This window comes from Sparus aurata, chromosome 9, assembly GCF_900880675.1.
Source record: "Sparus aurata chromosome 9, fSpaAur1.1, whole genome shotgun sequence".
NCBI lineage: Eukaryota > Metazoa > Chordata > Actinopteri > Spariformes > Sparidae > Sparus > Sparus aurata.
The window spans coordinates 16,552,089-16,562,589 of NC_044195.1; the positions used below are offsets into that span (position 1 = coordinate 16,552,089).

Here is a 10,501-nt window from a genome sequence, read left to right on the forward strand (position 1 = left end):
ATACAATGTGTTTGTTTGTTTTTAGCTTTTCAATCTTCACCTCATCATTACAGAATCTGTGTGGTCTGGTAAGAAGACTTGCATTATGCTGACATACATAGAAACCTCAAAACTAAATGAAAGTGATAGCAATCAAATAGCAAACAAGCGTTTTCCCAAACAAAGGAGCATTTCTTTAGATAACAAAATTCATTCCAAAACGAATATTTCAGTGACTGAGGTTCAAACAAGGACAAAGTGTAATATTAGTAGCCCTGTAAAGGCCCCGCACATAGAGATGTGGAACAGCAGAACTCAGAGGCATGGCAGTTGAAGGCAATAAGTTGTTTACTTGGTAAAAAGCTCAAAACAGAGTTGGGTAACAGGTAATCAGTCAGCACGGAGGGGAAAAGCAGGCAAGGGGCAGGCTGGTGGAACCAGGAACATGCTGTGGTCAGAACACACGCTGGGTCATTAAGACTGGGTAGTACATTACACAAACTGGCAAAAGACTGGGAAGAGAGGGCTGGTATATTATGTAGGGAATGGGGAACAGGTGTGCTGCTGACTGGTGAGTGAGGGGATCAGGTGACTGGGAATGCTGGGTACACAGTGAGGGCAACTTTAGGTCAGGTGGGGAATTCCAGTGACAGGAAATGCCAAAATTGCTTATTCGCTTCCCTCCTGAGAGTAGGATAGAGGCAATCAAAACTTATTGTTAGTGAGCTTTATGAGTAGCAAATTTTGTTATATTGGGAGAGAGGTAGAGACAGCTAGGCTAGCTTTTTTTCACCCTGTTTCCAGTCTTTGCACTAAGCTGAGCTAAACTAAGCTAAGCTAACTACGTGTAGCAGTATAGCTTCATATTTAACACAAAGGCTTGAAACTTCTCATCTAATGTCACCAAGAAAGCAGAAAGACGTATTTCCGAATCACATACGTCTGATTGTCACTCATACGTCATCATCTGGCTGAACAATGACAAAAAAAGTTGCTTTGTAGGAATTCTGATTGGTATCAGATGTAGGTATTCTAGAGAGCGTCATATCCTGGGAAATTGTAAAAAAAAAATAAAAAATGTTGATGACTCACCCTGACCTCTTGGGCGTATACTAATTTGGCGTCCAGTTAAATGCTGTTAATGACAGTGCTGCAGTGGAATGTTTACCGGGTGAACCTGAATCATATTTGAATAGAGAAAATATTTTCTGGTTTTCCTTCTGTTGTCCTCCAGCCGCTTTCTAATGGGCAGATTTAGCTTTACTTCTTAAAGTAACCGCTAACCGCTGCTAATGGTAGCTGCCTCTGTCTTCTCAGAGGCTGTGTTCTGTCCCGGTTCAGCCGTGTTCACCAGCTGCTTGGCAAGGTAAGGGCGATGTGGGAGGGACAAGTACCTCCCTGGGTTCCCGTTTAACAGGATAGATGTAAATATGTGGAGTCATAGAACTGTCTGCCAACTGTTTCACTGGAACTATGACTAACACTCAGTCTATTAATTCCATTATGAACATCTCTTCAGTGCTCAACTGAATTTTATATTAACATTTCCATTTAAAAAATATATACGTACACATATTGACATTGTTGTATTTATATTTATTTTATTGGGAAGAGGACCAATTGTTTCACAATCTGTCGTAGAAAGAGTGTGACTTAATCTTACAGTAACTGTAATGAGTTACAAACAGGACTGGTTATTTTTCCTCTATAATCCACCCTAATAAACAGCTTTCGTTCTCCAGTGTCAGGCCTTACATAACCTGATGAGGGAACACCCTGCCACCGCCTGAAAAACAACATTGATTTGTTTCATTTCTGAACTTCATCGCTGGGTGGATCTCCTCCAAGACTGCCAGCGTTTCTGTTTGTTTCTCAGATTGTTTCTGCGTTAGCGAGAAAAGAGATTGTCATGGCTTGTGTTGATTTGTGGTTTACTTTGTGCTGTAGAACTCCCTATCGTGGCTGTGTTCCCACTGAGGGAGCAGCTCGTGAAGTCTGTTGGCAGAGGGCCCATTGATCCCTGCACCTCAACTGTGATCCATATTTTTTTGTATTCTATTCTTCTTTCTCAATGCCACGGGATGTTTCCTGGTTAGGAAGATAAAACACAAGTGCCTTCCTCTATGGAGCTATTCTCAAGCTCGGGCTTCAGGAAACCAGCGGGGGCCAGGTTAAATACCATATTAATCTCTGAAACCTATTAAACTCTTTCATTTGCCTTTCATGGACAGCACTATGGATAACTCTAATAATATTTTAATGGAATGCTGTACATACACACTAACCCAAATTACAGCAGCTTCCACCAATATAGCTCTTTCTTTCCACTCTTCTCTCGCATGATGAGCAGAGTAGTACTGTAAAGCAGAGTCCATTATTAGCTGCCATACATGCTGGCTACCTGCCAGGCCCCTCCACTAAGCCACTCAAAGAGGCCTTTAGCCAGCCAAAAGGCCTGAAGCGTTCCCATGCCAAACAAAAGCACATCAGCAAAGTCAATATTGGCCTTTTTGCGCTGCCAACCGGCAGCAGGAAAAGCAGAGTAAAAGGAGCAAAGCATATCTAAAGGCTGAATGAAAACACTTAAGATAGTAGGAATGCTGCCACAATAAAACCTGGAGTTTGGATAAGTCCTCCCACAGGTCTGCGTGTCTCCACGGGGCTGTAACCCATCGCATTTCCGTCCATTCTCTGTGCGAGGTTAATTGGACAACACCATGTCAGGATGTGTGCGCAAGTCTTTAGAGTCACTCACACTGGCCTTTTAAAAAAAAAATGGAACGAGCAATTTCCCCTGATAACGGCGCTGGCGTGTTTCACTGACAGGACTAAAGAGTCCGAAGTAGAATAAAAGCAGCAGGAATCCGAGCTATGATACTCTCACAGTGAGAGGAGTCATAAATTGGTTGTTTGAACACTTTGCTCAAAAAGTGACTTTGGACTTCCCCTCTGCGTGCAGAATGTACATAGAGCGGTAACGGTAGGGATTTGAACGGTTTTGTCCTCGATAAACAGCAGGAAGAGAGCAATACTCTGGTGTATCATATCACGCAAGCTGTGGTTTTATTGCATTATGAAATATTGATGCTTGGACACGCTTTTCCTTTACTGAATTTCTCTGTGTGTGGCTGTTAATTCATGGGCTCACTTGCAATAAAAATCTTGATCTCAGTGAGATTACCTGATTAAATAAATGTTGCAATGTACAATGGTGAAACTAGAGAGATTACCAATGCCCTTTTTATTTTGAAAACCATTCACTGTTTGTCGATGACTGATGTGCTTGAGCATGCAATGCATCAGAAATACCCTGACATTTAGTGACATCTTGGTTTGTTGAGTCATCTGCCTTCCAACCATACCACCAAATAACAAGATTAGAAGGCTTTAGCTTTTACTTTTTGCATCTTTTGTTGTTGTTGTTTTTTTTCCTGTAATTTCCTTGTATTTTGGCCTTTTAGCTGTTTTGCCAATGACCCTGTTCAGACCTCCATCAACATCCATCCTGAGTGGTCCGATCACAAGCACAAGTCAGCTCACACCTGACATTTACGTGGATGTTGACATGCTTCTCAATTAACCACAGGTGATTTGCTCTCACTTGAATGGGACAAACAGACACAATGTTTTTGAGAGAAAAAGACCTTAATGTAAAACATTTGCCGAATTTACAAGAAGGCCCAAATAATTAATTTGTCTTTAAACAAAGTTTATAGGTTTTCTCTGACATCAACAACGTATATTTTGTTTGATTTTGTTTAAGGAATCTTCATCCAAAGGTGACAAGATGTAACCTATATTGGTTTGTATATTTACTTTGTTGGTTACCATCAATAAAATGTCATCTTCTTTCATAAATTTGGTGTAAATTAATAAATCTGTTGAAATAGTGAGTTGAAACAGCTACTACATGTACAGGTAAGAAGCACTTTATTAACGGGAGCAGACAGGCTGGTAAAGCATCTGTGACAAACTGACACTTTTACAAGGAAACATACAACTTCATGTACTGTACTGAATACCGAAAGGCTATAATATTCTTTTTAGTTTTTGAAGTTTCTCCTCGAGCCACATCTCTCAAAATTGTGTGATCTGTTTAGGGAATCTTGGTATATTGCAGTTATTAGCTCATTGTTAGATCAATTGAAACAGACAGTGAGTTCACAATCATCCGCCTCTAACACTGGCAGGTTCAAAGACCACAAACACGTCATTTACACAACAGTGAATCACATGTACATCAGAGGAGGTTTCATCAATGCTGCTCGTTGTAGTGTCCTCTCCTTTTGATGTCAGGAGATGTCAGTTGAATAGGCGGTCCTTTAATGCGGCCTCGAACACATGTGCGTACACACTGCTAAAAGAACGTGGTGGCATGCTGCCCAGATCATCTTCTAATGAGGTCTCAGTGATCAGATCTCAAAAACATATTGAATGTGTCTTAATTCAGTCTGTGCTGAAAGCTGTTTCGCTTGTGATCGGATCACTCAAGATGGATGTTGATACCAGATCTGAACAGGGCCAAAACATCTGCACCCACTCACAGCCACAGATGCTAATCTATGTGGAGCATTGTCTTATGAAGTCTACGCAAAAATACACATTGGTGCAATTCACAAAATTGTTTGTTTTAGTAGCTGCAGGAAGTTTGAGCTTCCAGTTGTGTTCATCATCATCAGTAGTGACAACTGCGTGTGTGACTTTCACCCCCTGATTTATATAAACTATGATTTTGACAGGAATTGTTTGTACCCTGAAGCATTTTTCCCTTTTACCAGTTAAACTGATGGTTTGGGTTGGTGAATTCGACACATTTCAAAGTCTGGTTCACTGACTGCTCTACTCCCTGGAGAGCCATCCTGGTCCAACCCTGTCAGGGGACTGTTTGACCTCAAAGACAGGAAGAGAGAATGTCATGGAAAGTTAGTCTTTGTGTTTATTCAACAAGTGCATAAGTTTCATTATGGAGATGTGCATCCTGGTTACCTATCTGTGCTGCGGTTGAAATCTCTCAAAGAGTCTTCGCTGAGGACAGGGGTTTGGGAGAGTTTTTCGATTTCTTCGCTCTCTCTCCACAGTGGGTCCAGCAGCTGTTGCAAACACCAGATGGGGTCAGAATCCACACTCCCACTTGGACCATGTGATAGTGATGGTGATATTTTTCATTTTTTTTTTAAATAACAGAGTTATTTTTCTCCAAAGGAGATGGACTCTCTGTGCCAAAGAGTTGCATAAATTTTCTTTTTTTTCTCCACAGCTGAGTAATGCTCTGTAGCAGATGTTCGTCTTGTATTCGCAGCACCAGCAGCACATTAAACTCAGCAGAGGAGTGAAGCCTCATGATTCACAATGCTGCCTGCATTCGATGGGTAAAAACCAGGGTGCTCTCTGTAGAGCTGGGACAAATGCTTTCTTACTCTCACATTTGTTCAAAGTATCAGTGTAAAAAACATCAAATGAATAAATTTAAACTCAGTTATTAGTTTCAAGCATGAGACAGCAAACAACATTACAAAAAAGGAATAAATATAAAGATATCTCTGTCCGATCTCAAAAAGGAAATGTTATTAAACCGAACCCCCTGCACTCTCGGAGTACATGTTGTGCGAAAATATTAAAGCCTGCTGTGTTTTGTTCAGCGGCTCCCTTGCATCCACAATCTCCAAATATTAAAGATTAAACCGGGTGGATTAGATTTTTTATGAAATCGGGGAGGTAAGTTCTGCTCCCAGAAACCTCCTCGGTGGGCTACTGGTATTAAATCCGAGGTTATAAAAAAATCTAAATAAATCTGTTTTTTGTTCATAACCACATGCTGTCATTTTGAAATGTCAGCGGTGCCGCTGCGGTTTCAGTTCTGGCCCTTTGAAGTGACATTCTGTCCTCCATAAAGCACTGAATTACGACTGGCGGAAGGGTCCATTTCTCCCTTGAGGGTTTCTTTTTTTTTTTTTTTTAGAGGCAATTACTGTTATATGCTGGCCACCGGTGCTCTGAAGTGTGCTGTGGTCAGGCTACATAAAGTTGAGGTCATGTCAGAGAATACACACCGTGACATAAACAGATTTAATGCATATTAGATATTGAAGACATGAAGCTAATTATTGTGATGGCAGTAGCTGATATGGTCACGTAGCAACACCTAACCACACTGCATGCAAAGCAAACACAGTCATTTGCAGGATGCATCCCAGTGAGGAAAAGTAAATGTAAAGTGATGATGGTCAGCAAAAGTAATGATAGTACGTAAACAATGTGTTAGTAACCTTTCATACACGTGGGTTACATGATGCTTCAGCGAACAGATCTGCTTGCTCAACTTGCCCGATGCGTTGAGCTTAAGTAATTAATATTCCCTTGTAATGTTTTATCTTCATCTAATAAGCCAACAGTAATATAAAGGTAAGTAGCAAGGCCAACATAAAACTGTTATGTTACTGCTGTCTGGCGATACAGAAATATCTTCTGCCAGACCACCAGACTACAGAGCAGCTTCTTTTCTCAGGATGTGAGACTCTTCAATTCATCCTCATGTATCAACTATAAGACGACATTTTCAGTATCCAGCCTGGCGACTTGCTTTAAGAATAACTATAAAGTTAGTCTTCTTGTTGAAGCTCTTTGCTTAAGTTCATCAGTTTAAAGTGAGACTGTTTCACTGCCAGGTAACATTTCTTTGCAGCACAATTAAAGGACAACTTAACTGGTTTCAAGTTTTACTTTTATGTGATGGTGTGACACACAATATGATATATACTACACACCAGAACACCCCTAATCCTGCAATCACATGAAAAGCAAATCGAATAAAGACCACAGCTTTAAGTTTTCCTGTTTCCAAAGTTACAATTTAACGAGGTGCATTCCCTGTGAGTGCATCCTTGTAATGAAAAGCTTCACCACAACATCTGGTGAGCATTGACAGGTATGAAGGGAGAGGCTGACATTTTACCTGACATTCACAAGTCCTAGTGAATTCTACAACACGTTCTCATACTCAAACGACTGAATAGGTCGCTTCCAGTGAGTGTGATTTAATTTGACTATATTACTACGTTGAGATAACACAACTGACTTTTGGTTTCACATGGGACACGAACAGCGGTCTCCTAGGTGAAAATTCTTTGACCAAATCTTCCTCTCTGGACCCCGTCTAATGACTTCCTCCTTTGCTGCCATAATATTACTCCAACCGCTAGAGGGCACCCCTTGAAAATATACAAATTTAACTTGCGATACGCTCGTATGGTCTTTTTATCTGATCCGGACAGGCTCGACTTCCACCCTTTCCTTCTTGTCTCCTCATATCTCGCCATCGAAAACTCACCCGGTGCAAGTTTGCGTGCCGAGCATCTGTACTGAAACATGCTCCATGTGACCCCCCCTGTGGCAGGAAAACAAACTTGATTGGGAGCATTAACCTATGATGGGAGGGAGGAGGTAGCACCCTCCCCATGCTTCCCTTTCCACTCACGGACCCCGACCACGGTGACATAAAGTGCAGGAAGGGAGAGACTGCGAGGACACATGTTCCGCGCTCTCCTTCCGACCATCACAAGAAAGAGGTTTATCGCTGCGTGTTTGCTCAGGAGGCTAGTGTCAACTGCTGGAGGGAAGCAGGAGGAAGGTTTCAATCAAGATAATACATGAAAAGTTTGGATGTGTACCAAGTCTTTAATAATCGACCACTGCGATGGAAAAAAAAACAAAAAAACACAGAGCAGCGCTGCCTCCGTTCCTGTCCCTGTCTTCTACTGCAGGGGTTAAAGGTCACATAAATGCGACTTATCCAAGCGTACAGCTCGCACACTGCTGAATGCAAGTGTACACATCTTGAAGAGCACTTAAAACACACATTGGAATTCTTTCCTATAACTAATCAACACACCGTTTCCTTTGCAGATTAGCAATTGTAACACATCATGCTGTTGTTTCCAGGCGGTTTTTCATTGTGACTGAGCTCGCCATTGATTCAGCAGGTAATTAATTCACGGCCCGTAAATGATGCACTTCAAAAGACTGTTGATCAAGTCCAAGCACGTTTAAAAACACGCTGCTGTGAAGCTGGTAATTAGCCAACTGTAGGGGCTAAATTTAAACCTCCAGCGACACAATTGAAAGTGCTGATGAAGCTGCATGCCAACTTATTGAAAAGTGCTAATACCTCGTGGGAACACTCTGAGATGAAAATAAATTAATAACTGAAGGAACAGTCTGACTGAAAAATAAACAATCACATTAATTAACAGTTCAACAGCCAGAAACTCGGAAAAAAGGGTAACACCTAATACATACGAGGCCAGGAATGGAACTGATTAGTCTTCCACTTTCCAACAAAAGACACTTTTTTAATTGTCTTCACAGCTGACTGAGATTCAGGAACGCGTGAAACAAGAACGTTTTCATCCGCAAGCTCATTAGGACAACCGACCATACACGAAGACCGTGAAGAAGTACAATATGTACAGTTACGTTCCCACACTTAAGGATTTTGATCATCCAAATAAATTCAGAAATTCTCGCCATTAAATCTGGAGGGACCCACCCTGTACGCTTTGTAAGACGAGAATGTATGGAGAAGAAAGACTTGAAGGAGACGTACTCTGCTCATTTTCAAGGTCATTTGTGACACAATGACACGAAGAGTGATGTCACAAAGTCACGGAATACAAAGGGACAACTGATGTGGCTTTCAGGAGCAGTCTTTCCTGTGGTAGAGAGGAGCTTCTGATGGTGCAGGCTTTGACCTAGTTAACTTTCAAGATCTTTTGCATGCACAAGAACCTACATAACACACTGAAGGAAAGGATATCAATTTTAAGCATAATAGGGTTTCCTTTAAACAAACAAGCAACAACTTTATTTATCTGTACAGATAAAGAGCATGTGCAGAATATACAAAAGGATTCACACAACTGAGAATGATTGTGACGACATGAGCATTTACTGTCAGAATATTCAAGGTGCCATAAATATCGTCAGAAGGAGATGAGAATGTGAGTATGTGTGTTTTTTTTGTTTTTTTTTAAGTGAGAACATGTCAACAGTGAGCAATAGAGAACAGCTTGACAGCATCCCGAAAATGACTGCGAGTCACATTCCTGAGCTCCCTCTACTAAAACAAAAAAGGTGTCTTTAATGGAGACCTCCAGTGAGCAGAAGCTGCTGGTTGACTGAAATAATGTGCTCGGCGTTAGAGCTGTTTACAGTAAGTGTGAAGAATGTGTCGTAGTGGCAGCTGCAGGACTAAGAATGACCCCATTTAAAGACAAAACACACTTGCATCAACCAGGCCGGTGCAATGCATCAACCTTGAGTGTGACCTCTGTTGAAATGAGCCGCTCCAAAATGTTCATCTAACTGAAAAAAATCCTTTAATTATCCTAGTTAAGGAGATAATTGTCACTAAATGAGCAGCAGTGAATCTTCATCAGACGCTCTCAAGACTCAGGAGACACCATGAAGGACTTTTGTGTGTCCAGACTTATAAAATCCTTGCAGCTATGGCACCGCTCCACAAAACGAAGCTTTTTTTTTTTTTTTTTTTTTTACTACCTTCCGCAGAGACTCTTGAGGCCCCGGCTCTTTGTGACGCCAACTTACTCTGCCTCAACCCTGCTCAAAAATCACATATATCATCGGCCCTGTCGGCCGGTGCGCGCCGTGCCACCAGTGTTTCCATCATTGCCGCAGTAATGCAAAACGTGGGTGAAACTCATAAATGTCAAATTCTGTTTAGCCAATCTGGGTGTATGAGTGTGGCTCTTTGTGGGCTGAGCTTCAGCAGAGCGCTGCAGAGGCTTTTTAAGAAACCTCAGCCATCTGCTTCTTATAAATCACAACAACTTACACGCTCATCTGAGGAGCATTCGTAACATTTCAGTGGATTGTGTCCAAAGACGATCGAGGTGACAAACAAATCATACAGTGAATAATTAGGCCTGACGTGCAGAAAAGATACTGAAAGTTTAATATCTGGAGATTTATGAGGCCTAACAGTGGGAGATAAAACAGGATTATGCAGGTATTATGGGACATCTGGTACTGATTCAAACTTGCGTATTCCTTATCAACTAACCTGACAACACATGATGAAACTGGTATGATTTCACAGTTGTGGCATTGTTGAATCATTCAGGACTGCGGTGTTTCACCTGCCCCAGAAGTACTTGTCTTTTTTTTTTCTTTTCATTTCTGTAAATGCTTTTCTTTCTTTTGAGGAATAGATTCATCACAGGTCCTTGGCAGACATCAGTAACTCTGCAGGCTAAACTGCCTGTCCTCCATCAACCCAGCTGCTTGAATCAATAAAACCTACTTTTCTAAAGCCCAGACGCTTAATATCATTAAATGTCTGTGTCCTTACAGCACCGAGTATGACAAATGTTGTCCTCTGTGCGGCCATCTCTAGGCCTTTTTAGTCATACTGGTGCGCAACTTATATTTGAAGAGGCGGCACAGCAGAGTGACAGAGACAGATGGAGGGTGGTGGCTGACAAGAAGAAGTCTGTGAATCTCATAG

General features: G+C 41.5%; 1 long non-coding RNA gene across 1 annotated transcript; it reads right to left on the reverse strand.

Annotated features, from left to right (window-relative positions):
• Positions 1-3,890: 3,890 nt before the first annotated feature.
• LOC115588535 (uncharacterized) lies at positions 3,891-5,071 on the reverse strand. Its single transcript, XR_003985377.1, has 2 exons — positions 4,966-5,071; positions 3,891-4,869 (listed from the first exon to the last, which is right to left on the reverse strand). It is a non-coding gene; the product is annotated as an uncharacterized LOC115588535 (long non-coding RNA).
• Positions 5,072-10,501: the final 5,430 nt, after the last annotated feature.